This window comes from Schistocerca serialis, unplaced genomic scaffold (genome assembly GCF_023864345.2).
Source record: "Schistocerca serialis cubense isolate TAMUIC-IGC-003099 unplaced genomic scaffold, iqSchSeri2.2 HiC_scaffold_1261, whole genome shotgun sequence".
NCBI lineage: Eukaryota > Metazoa > Arthropoda > Insecta > Orthoptera > Acrididae > Schistocerca > Schistocerca serialis.
Genome location: NW_026047471.1, coordinates 6,395,798 through 6,408,096, shown reverse-complemented (window position 1 = coordinate 6,408,096; position 12,299 = coordinate 6,395,798). Strand labels below are relative to the sequence as shown.

The following is a 12,299-nucleotide window of genomic DNA, read 5'->3' as shown; positions in this document are numbered from 1 at the left end:
TAACAGCAGAACAAATAAGAACAGGTACAAACACACACAAAATAACAAATAATAATTTGTTGCCTGAGGTGGGACACTAGTGTTCTACATGGCAGTGAAGTTTTCTTACTGAACACATTGCTCATGTCTCCATATGAATTATGTTTGAATATCTCTAACTTTGTGGTGACAGTAAGACAGAAAAATATGCATCACTGACACCACAATGTTGTTTAGCATGATACTCCACAGAACAGCAGTTATACAAAGTATAATTTTATTTAAAAGTACTATTTAAAAAATAAAATAAACGTTTTGTCATTAGGCAAATCACTTCACAAAATTGCACCTGTATTACACAACTTTTCACGAAATTCTGTGTAATGAAAACACTTTTTGGTAACCTTCTCACTGATTTTCCATTCCATTAAATAACTGAGCAGATTGTTCTAATTGTGTGAGCTAGTCACTATATTCAACAAGTAGTCTCTGCAATCTGAGATTCGTGCCCATCAGAGAAAGTATCTCTCGTAGCAAAACGTGCTTTGAAAACCCCTGGAACACAGAACAAAATCATGAAGATGTAATATTACTGACAACACACCCACAAGTCCAGATATTGTACTCACCATAATTGTGTTTTCCCAAGATTTGCTTTGATTTGAATGGCTGTGTGTGGGACCCAGCAGACCATTACAGATTAGCCGTAATTTGGACTCCAGACCTTTAAAGCAGAGCAAAACCATCAAAGGAAATTTCTTGCAAAGTTATTTTAACAGTAAATGAAAATTAATCATATGCAAGACTCAAGAAGAACATATATAACCTTGTAGCCAAAGAAGAAAGAAATAAAGCAAGGTTGTTACACACATAAATTAGAAAGCATGATTGACCTTCTACATCTTGGAATTTTTAAGTATTCCCTCAGCAGAAAGAGAAAGAAAGATGAGGAATAAGCAAAAGAAAGATGCACATGTTTTAGAGGAGATGTAAAATCATTGAAAATATGGATTAGGACAGAAACACAACAGGAAAAGTGTCAGTGTCATCTGAGATAGATCACAATTTTAGTTGGAGCGTTGGTCAAGCAAAAGGCCATATCTGTAATGATACTATCCTAAATATGGTCTAGAGGAGAAAAACTAAATATGGTTGAATGGATGGGGATTGAGCCCCATGCCTGTTAATTAAGAGTTCAATGTCATTCGATGTACCATCTCAGTCTTCAGACAAACGGAGTAAGGTAAGAACTGTTAATAATAATAAGAATGTCAAGGATTAACATAAAACCTATAAGAAATTGCAAGATGATAATGGAAACAAAACAAGAAAACCAGAGAAGTGTAAGTAGGACTTGCACTTTGAGGGTTCAGTACAAGCTTAATTACGTACATAGATATTTCCTCTATAGGTTTTGATGAGTGAGTTTTTATCAAAACAGACGACATAAATGGTTATATCTTTTGATTACATTGACTCAGAAACTTAAATGTTTTACACCACCAAGGAACCATAGTCTTTAGTATCAGACATAAATTTCAATTTGATACAGCTACCCATTCCTGAAAAAAAAAAAGTCTCTCTTCATAGAGAGATGGACATCAAAGTAAATCTGTAAGGGTTCTTCTTTTACTGAATGAGGCACAGAGTTCTAAAAAATATAAGAGGAAAAGTAAAAGTTCATATTGATAAGGAACACAAAATAAAGAAAGAGAAAGAAGAGTCATTAATGACAAGATGCATATAGAAGATGGGGAGCTTGTTTCCCATCTTGAGTTCACAATGAGAAAGGGGCTCAAACAATGCAGTACTTTCTTTCTGTTTTCTCGGGCATCTATTTATATCTTTGGTCTTTTCAATCTATCTTTGTTTGTTGTCACCCCTCCCATCTTTGAACCAGTCAGAATTGGCTTCTCTTTTGCCACAAAACTGGAATCTTAATTTCTACTGTCAGTCCCTCTGTATGTTTTGAGAGAGGCTGTTTATTGCAGTAGATGTGGCTTTCTTGAGAAGCAATGCAGTGGGGAAAGGACATATTGATCTGAAGAGGTTTCTTTTAAAGAGCCAGATCACAATTCAATATCTTGCCCACTTGGTTCACAGACAAATCTCCTATAGTTTATTCTTAAGCTCAATACTCCCACAAGTACAATGGGTAGTAGGACAAAAACAGTTTCCCAGTTACACAGTTCTGATGTAACAAGTCACATGTCTAAAGACTCTTATGTTTTTAATAAAAAATTCTTAATTAGTATGTCCCATGCGAATGGACTTTGTTTAGATACTGTGACTTTTTTAACTGCACCACCTCTTTTTATTATAAATTCTTCACGACTTTATCAGTTATTTTGGTTTCCATTTATCCTTACCAGTGTTTCTACAAGAGCTTTCCCTATTTAGTGAATGTTGGTGTGAGATTGAGCCCATTAATCTTAATTAGAAAGGAACCTCATTGTGAACACTGCTTCTAGGCTCAGTGTGAGTTTTGGGAAATTTATACACCACTGAAAGTCATCTTTATCAACTGCTGAGTAACTGGAAGCTGCTGAAAGTTCGTGTATTGGAAGATTGCCCAGAGAAACATACTTGAAGTTCCAGAAGGACTTTCGTTACTGTTCACTCCTGTATATACCACTTCTCCAAAAATGACTGGCCTGTAAACCATCTGTTCATTTGTCTGTGACATCAGGATCCCTTCCAAAAAAAAAGAATGAAATTGTGTCTGAAATTGATACTGAATCTGGGCCACTACAAAATTCTTCTCCCATGCCGTGTTATGGCAGATGCAGAAGAGGAGAGTTTCACTGAACATAGGACAGTTATCAACAGTTGGAAAATATCACACATAACACTTATTAGAGAGCAGAGCTGACACACGAAATTAACATTCTGCATTATTCACCTCTACAGTGATGAACCAAAATATTATGCCCACTTGCTACTGCTAGACTGAATGCAGCCTGGTGACACTGAGGCATCTGAGATAAGGGAATTATATAGACAGAGTAGATATGAAAGTGGAATAATTGTAGTGATTATATGGCTGCAAATGAGGAAATCATCTGGCATAATGGACTCTGTCCCAGTGCCTGGAAATGAGCATCTCAGAATCTGCAAAGCTAGTCAACTGTTCACATGCTACTGTTGTACTCATCTATGGAAAATCATTTTAAAGATGGCGGAATCCCAAGTAGGTGACATGGTATTGGACATTCAAGCCCATCACAGCATGTGAAGGTCAGGTGCTAGTCCACAACAACATACAGAATATGCTATGATCTGTGGCAGATCTAACCACAAAGCACAATGCTTGTGCAGGCACAAGAGTTTAGGATCCCACCGTTCAACTCATATTGCTGAGCATGGAACTCAACAACAGATAACCCCTATGTGTTTTCATGTTGATTCAAAACTATTGTCAACTATGACTGCAGCAGGCATGAGAGTATCTGGATTGGACCATGGATTAATAGAAACTTATTGCTTGGATTGATGTACAGACATGCAGTCATCCAGGCAAACAGCAGCTCGAAACACACACCATGACACAGATACAGGGATGTTGGGAGCAGTATCAAGCTACAGAGAAAATTCACAGGGACTTCCTTGGGATCTGAGATAATGATTGAAGACAACATGACAGCCGTGGACTACGATAAAATTATTACAGAACACCAGCACCCCCTCATGCTTGATGTCTTTCCCAACATCAATGGCATCTTTCTGTTCAAGAATGTGTGTAGCAGGTGGGTACTGATAAACCTGACAACCAATGCAAAATAAATTGCTTCAGAGCAGCAGTGACATTTCTGCAGCAGAACCATGATGACTGTGACGAGTTCCTCGACAGGATCATAATAGGTGATGAGATGTGGGTTTGAAAAGTCATTTTGAAAGTCATATCACAGTTGTTGAGTGCATCCACGTTCCTAATGGAAGATAACCCGAGATTTGGGTTGTTGACTTTACTCTGGAATCAAAGCAACATTACCGGTTTCACGATGGGATCAGTCAACTTCACAGTGGGATCAGTCAACTCACAGAAGTACTTGGGTGTAACAATTTGTGGGGATATGAAATGATACATGGTAGTGTGTCAGGAAGCTGATGAAAGAACTGAATTCACAGATGCAAACTGGAATGAGAAATCCTACTTAGAATGTTTCTAGAAGCAAATATAAGTGATGAATCCTGGAATATCTTACAACCCAAACATAGTGCTTCCACAGGGATCACGAAGGCAAGATTAGACAAGTGGTGTGTAAGCAATCATTCTGCCCTTACTCTATACATGAATGGAACAGGAAAAAGCACTGATAACTGGTACAATGGAACACACCCTCTGCCATCACTTCACAGTGGTTTGTAGAATAGAGAAGTAGGTCTCCCGTCAAGACGAAGTTCAAGGAGACGTTGTTGGTGGGGAAAGTGGGTGCTTGGTGTTCTGGGACAGGAGGGGCATTCTGCCCATTAACTGCCTGCCCAGCAATGGAACGGCAAATGCCTTGCCGCCTGTTACTGTCACTATGAAACATTGTGGAAATTGTGATGAGACATTCCAAACAAGAATGCTCAACGCAGGTGTGTTAACCCATGAAAATGCTCACCCACATAAGGACTGCTGCACAACAACTGTTGTGAAGGAGCTTGGCAGGAACTATTTTATCTTCCACCATACAGTTCTTGCTCTCAGCAATTTCTATCTTTCCTTCACATTCATTCAAGAAATTCCCGCCCTCCAGTCAGCATTTCCACCAAATTAAGAGCTGGAAATGCCAGTTACATGCGCTGGTTTCATTCCCAGCCTCCTCCAACACAGTAATACGACAGTTGGTCTCACAATATGAAAGATGTCTAAATGATAACAAACGATAGCTCAAACTTTCCTGTATTTGTTGCCAATAAAGTTTTCAATATAACTATGTTTCCTCTTTAAAACAAATAGAAAAAAGTTGTGATGACAAGCAAAACTGATAGTGTATAGCATTAGAAAGGTGAAGCAACATGCTATAAACAAGTGGTCACAATGTTTTGGCCCTTCAGTGTACCGTATCAAAATTCAAGCAGGAGGAACTATACAGTACAAAATAATCTTTTCCATGGCATCAGCATGGATGCAAAAAATTCTGATCACATGAACCAATTTAATGTTCTTGATAGTCAGTCTTCAAAGTACCATGGACAAGGGTAACAGGATGTACTCTGTGTTGCAGGACTCCCATAAACCTGTTAACCCTTTGATCGCTGTGGGCGAGTTAACTCATCATTCCCCGTGCTCCTCATATGCTAAGGACCTGTTAAAATGCAGCCTCCGGGTTTTCCTTAAGCACTACTAATGTGTCTATGCATCCCACTCCATCCATTCTCTAACTCCTGTGAACAATTTACTTTCTTATCTTCATGAACAAAAAAGTTTTCACCTACATATCACACAATGTATGGTTCATGCTGTCATTTTCTATAATCCTCATTTTGATATCTTGAACCATTAATGAAATATAACAACTGCTATGAGTACTTTATTCCCAATGTGCAGGGATGGAACTGCACATTCTGTGCATGAACATCCACTGGATATAAAAACCAATGCTTTGACAATGAAGCGAAATATTCTTGTGCTCTCAGTCTTCAAAAGCATTTTGATATTTTATCTACATTTCGTACATACCAATATATGAGCTAAAATCAGCCATATGCAAAGGCTATGCAATGCAAACTCGTTAAAATTTCATGTAATGCTTTACTTTATTTGATGCAGCACAGTAGTTATGACAGGTAACAAAAAGAAATTCAGTCCTTTATCAAGTGAAGACATCAGATGGTAAGATATGCAAAAATCAAATTTTTTCACCACATAGTTTTCTTAAAACTGTATGATAAGTATTTCATAATGCCTGGAACACCACCTGTTAGCACAGGTACTAGCATTAGGTGAGCAGTAACACTGACAACAAAGCCATGCTCAGCACAGAATGCAGAGAGCACATCTCTAGCAGTCAAAGGGTTAATCAGGATCACACCTGGTTTGTAAGTGGCTTCAGAACATGCACAGAGAGTGGGGGAATTATTATGGCCAATATTGTGCATTAAAATTTAGTAGCCAGTTTTACTAAATATTTAGTTATATCTTTAGAAAATATAAGGCTAGTATAAAAACCAGAAGTTAATTCCTAACAGATATAAATGCAGTCCTGCAAATTTACTAAACATAAAAAGTACATGATTAATGAGTCACAATTAGAGTCAGTCATATCACACAAACACCTGAGAACAACAGTTCCTGGATCAATGAAGTGGATGACCAGATTGACTCATATGCAACTGAAACAAATAATAGGTTTTGATTCACCGAAAGGATACCAGGAAACGTGTTCACCAGCAGAATGCATTGTTTACCACTCTTTTCCCTCACAGTAGCACATTGCTCATGTGTGTGGTATTCATACCAAGTTTCACAAACCAGGACCATCAAAATTTTTAATGCAGTTTTCAAGAAAGACGGTGTTATTAAGCCTTTACATGAGTTCTAAGATAAGTAAATAAGACCACATTAAACTCAGATTTATTAACGAAATATTTAGCCTAACACTGTGAAATGAGTAGTTACTATTTTGAATTGAATACAGTTTTATTCACTAACTGTTCAGCTTCTTACCACCAAATCCCAAACTGTTTAAAAATTCCCATGTATAAAATGTTCCAAATGTCTGATTATTTTACATAGAAGTTAATGTGTTGAATATTTTATATTAAGCATTTAAGTGAGAAAAAACTTGGAAAAGGTCTGATATTATGCTTAAAGTTTGTTGGAAGTCTATAAGTATTCTCACTATGAAACACTGGATGAATGCAGCCTGGGTAATCTGCGATCTGCTTTAAGCAAATACTAGTTTTTCACACATCTCATTGTTTATGACATTATACCACCTGAAATCTGTGTCAACAATGATATAATTTTGCAGGTACATTCAAAGGCATATGTAGATACTATCTACAAACTATGTTGCGAATAGTTAATAACATAGAAATAAAAAGTTAAAAAATCATATGTGATGGCGAAATCTTACTGCATAAACAGTGAAAATGTAGTGACCGATAAACTTTTTTCCTTTCTTCACTCTGTGGATGGAATCAGCGAAAAAATGTTTCATTAATGTTTGAAATTGTGTGTAAAGTTCACTGGAAATTGCCAAGTGCCCTCATTCTGAAGTACTGGATGAATAAAATCCGGATATTTATGTGCCACTAGTTACACACACACACACACACACACACACACACACACACACACACACACACACACACAGACAGAGTTTCTAGCTGCAGTACTTGTCTTACTGTTTTAAACTATTAACATAAGAATAAACCTCATAATGAGTAAATTATGACAGCATACTACATTTTTGAATTCAGTCAATAATTAGACAAAATGTCAAAATTCAAACTTTCATTCCCACTGGAAGCTGTCAAAAGGCAAACTGCAACTGGTACTAGGTTCAAGGATAGTTGCTTAGTAATACCGATTGTCTTTCTGAAAAGGTGGTGCACTGAGGTAACATTGTGCCAGGCAGTCCAACCATGATGTTAGAACACTGTTCACTTCACTTCATGGACTGGTACATGAGGATGTGTCACATATTTAATCAAATACAGATTTATTTTCGACTGTGCAACCTTAAAAATAGGAAAAGCAGCTACTTATGAAGAGAATGGGATATATAATTTGGTGTAGCACATTGTTAAAGAAATATACAAATTGGTGACATTTTCTATATTTGGCATTTTAATTATCTTTACATACTTACTGCTGTAAGGGAAGGCATAATCTTACACATACTATGTGCCAACACAATGGAAGTGTAGTTTTTTATTAATTCATATTCAACAGCCTATTTAATATCTATTGTAGGACTCAGTTTTACAATCCTGTCCTATTACCCTCAAATACAGGAATGGTCTCTTTCATGTTTAGAAAGCAATGTTACAGTGGCAAGAAAATGTTTATCACTTACTTATCCTTGCTGCTGCACTGAAGTCCAGTTTCATAACTTACAACCGTGTGATTATGATATAGCATACATTCATATTACATGGCATATATTGGAGTTATTTCTTGAGAATCATGAACTAATGAAAGACTGTCAAGCTAAAGGCTTAATCTAGGCCTAGCTGAAAATAAATGAGAAGTTTTGAACTGTTAGTGTCCACATATGCACACCTATACCAACTATAAAAAGGACTACCATTTGCAAGGTTATCTGCTGTGACATTACGCATGGATCATTAGAAGAGTGATTTCTATTATGATGGCTAAGTGTGGGTCACTGTCTTATTAATGCCATAATACAATTAGCATTCACAGGCAAACTTTGACAGCAAGTTTATATGAGTATCTGTACACTAACCACCATATTCCACACAGAAACAGACTCTAAGGAAAGAGAATCCAAGATTGTTCCACCATAACAAAACTGCATATTAAATACAGTGTACGGATTAATATCAATGTGGAAAGGATGGACTTTTACTCAGCTCATAGAGGAGGCATTAAGTCATAGACATGTACAACGAAAAAGTATGCTGGAAATATTCAGCTTTTGGACAAGGTCCTTCATCAGAAGTAGAAAAGTCTCACACATTCATACAACCGCAATTCACGCACAAGTGGCCACTGTCATCTCCTGATGCTAGATGCAGTCAGCCCTAGCACCTGGAGATTACAATGGCCTTGTACATGTCAGTTGTGAATATGTGTGTGTGTGTGTGTGTGTGTGTGTGTGTGTGTGTGTGTGTGCGCACGCGCGTTTGTTTTCACTGTGCCTGTTTGCGACTAATGCCTCCGATACGTGGAGTAGCAATCTATCCTTTCCATATTGTTGCTATTTTAACCTGGTCTTTCAAAATGCAGTATCTGGCAACATTAACTTTTGATTCTTGGTATTTCTGTATTGATACTGGTATTTCTGCATTGATATAACCACAGACAACATATGTCACCCAAGAGAGGAGGGCTATTTAAAACTGGGGACCTGGACATAAAGTGGGAAGGGGGCCACTTTATTCGTTTTACTTTAAAGAATAATATTTCATTATTATGTGCTGACATACAAAAAGAATACAACAAGTGCTTTTCTTTTCCTTGTGAACACTATTGGAAGCTGATTGTTGGTACACAATACTGAGTGTCAATTATTTACAATTCATTTTCTCTGAATTTATTACAGAAGTAGGAATCACTCATGTGGTATTTTGTCGATCACGTCACAAACTTTTTAAAAACATTGGTAAACTTAGATTATGTTTTCAATGGGAGACATTTTTCAATAAATGTATACACTACTGATCATCTTGTGATTCCCCCCACCACATTTCAACAACTGTTTTCTTCTCTCTTTTTCTCAGTATTTATCCCACATGTATAGGGTCTGCATGTTCACTATATTTCCTTCCACTATTTCACTCTGTTGCTGACATCTTCAAGTGGATAGTGTAAAATAAGAATGGTGGAGGATGGATTAACTATTGAGCCAAGATTATTTCTGATGGGAACATTGCCAAGCGAAATCATGTGTATTTTCAATCACTTAGAAAAGGACAATGAACTGTAATGTTCAGTGTATTAATGTATTAGTACAATCTCAAAATGATTACTACGGCTAATATGAGAAAAGGGTGGCGGTGGGGGGGGGGGGGGGGGGGGGGGGAATAAACATGGTAAAAGCTGGTTGTGAGGGAAGAAGGTTATAAAGAGAGAAATGGATAGCAGTAGTGGTGCAAGGTAATATATATTTTTTAAATTGTAATTGCAATTAGAAATATTGCATACAACATTAATTGTGAAAAATAATTACATTGTAACTGTGTTATGAACAGTTACTATGGTATACAGTCCATAAAACTTGTTCTGGCGTAACCACAATTGCCGGAACAAAGATGAAGAACGCAAACAAGAGAAGGCAGTGAAACGACGTCAACCAATGATGCACTGATCAGAACACACTATGACAGGAGTGACCTTTACAAGAAGAGAATATAAGCGCTGCTCCTGCCAGCCTTGGTCGCTCAGTATCGGCTCAGTATTTGGACAGCACTAGCACGACCTAGCAGAGAGTGCTACAATAACAGTGACATGTGATCCATATCAATTGCTTGCAAGAACACTGTATATAGCAAAGGACACTTATTTTGCATGTTGCCCATCGCCTGCAACCACTTATAAATACACGTTGAATATTGTCACTCTTCTTGTTTGTAAGAAAACTATTAATGTGATTTTACATGAATTCTGAGAACATTCCAAGAACACAGCATCCTTTAGGCATCCTATACGAGACAAATGGGCAAGACCTCACATTTGGTGATGAGTATCTGCCAAACCCAGCGCCTGACGGCCACAGCATTTTCGTTTATATTGTGCTGGTGCCTTAATTCACTCTTTGTCTTTACTTTGCAGGGGCAATTATTTGCTTTAATAGTTTCTTGTCATTTTTGCTTATCAGTGTTTACAGGTCATCATTGCAGAAATTTTCTTTACTTTCTTTGTTTACTTGCCTTGCCTATTTGTTGCATTTGTGTCGAACAACATGCCCACCCCACCTGCCCGGCCCCTGCTCAGGCGCCGCAGCTGCAAGCATTAGATGCTACAAAGCTAATGCAGGTGTTTCAGTTCCACACTCAACAAATCTCCACATTACTCAACATGTTGTAGCAGCTGCTGGCCAAAGCTGTGCACCCGCCGGAACAAGCACCACCTACTACAGTTGCTACACTAACTTTTTGACAGTTTTGTGAACAAGAAGAGGAATGGCTAGAGTGGTTGTGGTTTGAAGCCCACATCATTGCCCACAATGTACCAGGTATGGTGAAACTTCCATATTTATTATCAACAGTAGAAAGTACAGTGTTCAGACTTATCCAGAAGTTGTATCCTCAACACCATTCCAAGTGAACTTAATTATGACCAAGTAATCGCTTCTCTAACTAACAATTATGACCAACAAGTGAAAGTGGTAGCAGCTAGATATCAAATCTTTAATTTCAAAAAAGGCCAGATCAAACTTATTGGAAACAGGTAACAGATTTGCAAGGTACGACAAGGAAATGCAAATTCAAATGTACTTGCGGTGCTTTACATTCAGATGTTATGTTGCGTGATGCGATCATGTATAAAGTACCTGATGTAAAACTCAGAGAATAGATTTTGAAACAGTCCAATCCATCATTTCAGCAGGTAGTGCAAATACTAGATCAGTACGATTCTGGTGCCTTCTTGACTCATTAATTTGAGCAGCCAGCTATCTGTCGGGTTGAGTCCCTTGCTTGCGATCACCTCATTCTGCACTGGCGGCGTGCACTAGCCGCTCTGAGTAAACAACGTTCCACACTGTGTAAGCGGTTCACTAAACAGGTGAACAGAATTAAGTCTTGTCCTCGGTGTTATTCACAGCACAAACGCCAAGACTGCCCCTCCCGACAGGCTCTGTGTTACGCCTGTGGTAGAAAAGGACATGTGCAATCCATATGTTTGTGACAGAACAAAAATAAGAATCTGCCCCACTCACAAAAATCTAGACACAAGGCTCATGTCATAAAAGCAGTACATTCCAAGTCTGCAACTAGCAAGCTGCACCAGATTCATCAGTGATACATCAGTCAAACAAACTTTTCGTTCATTTACTTATTTGTGGGAAACTTGTGAAATTTCAATTGGAGGTGGGTGCCTATGTCACACTGCTAAATCGTCACACATATGAAGTGTTAGGCCCCCCTTGCCTCTCTCAAACTAGCACACAACTGATGGCTTATAATGAAAAAGACATACCTCTTCTCAGAACATGTACTTTGCCTACCATTTATCACTCGCATACACGAACAGTGACTTTTACAGTGTTGCAATCACGCGATTGTGAGAACATATTTGGTTTTGATTCTTATCATTTGTTTGGCTTTAACATTCAAGACAATGTGTTGTCAGCATCTGCATTCAATGCAGAAGACTGCGTAATTAGCCTGCTAAAAGGATTCCCGGAACTCTTTTCTGAAGTTTTAGGCAAAGCTAACAATTTTGTTGCACATAAGACGCTTAAAGACAATGCTCAGCCAAAATTTTGCCGGGCCAGAACTGTTCCCATTGCACTGCAGGACAAATTCGCTGGTGAACTTAAAGAAGTGCAATATAATCTAGTTATTGCACCCATATCAGCTAGTTAACGGACAAGTCCACTGGTCTTGCTCCCCAAACCTCCAGGTCGCATTCACTGACTTTAAGTCTACAGTCAACTCACAAACTGTTATTGATACTTATCTACTGCCACAGCCAG

General features: G+C 38.0%; 1 pseudogene; it reads right to left on the bottom strand.

Annotated features, from left to right (window-relative positions):
- Nucleotides 1-408: 408 nt before the first annotated feature.
- The window catches only part of LOC126438168 (protein HIRA-like), a 445,447-nt pseudogene continuing 433,556 nt past the window's right edge, over nucleotides 409-12,299 (bottom strand).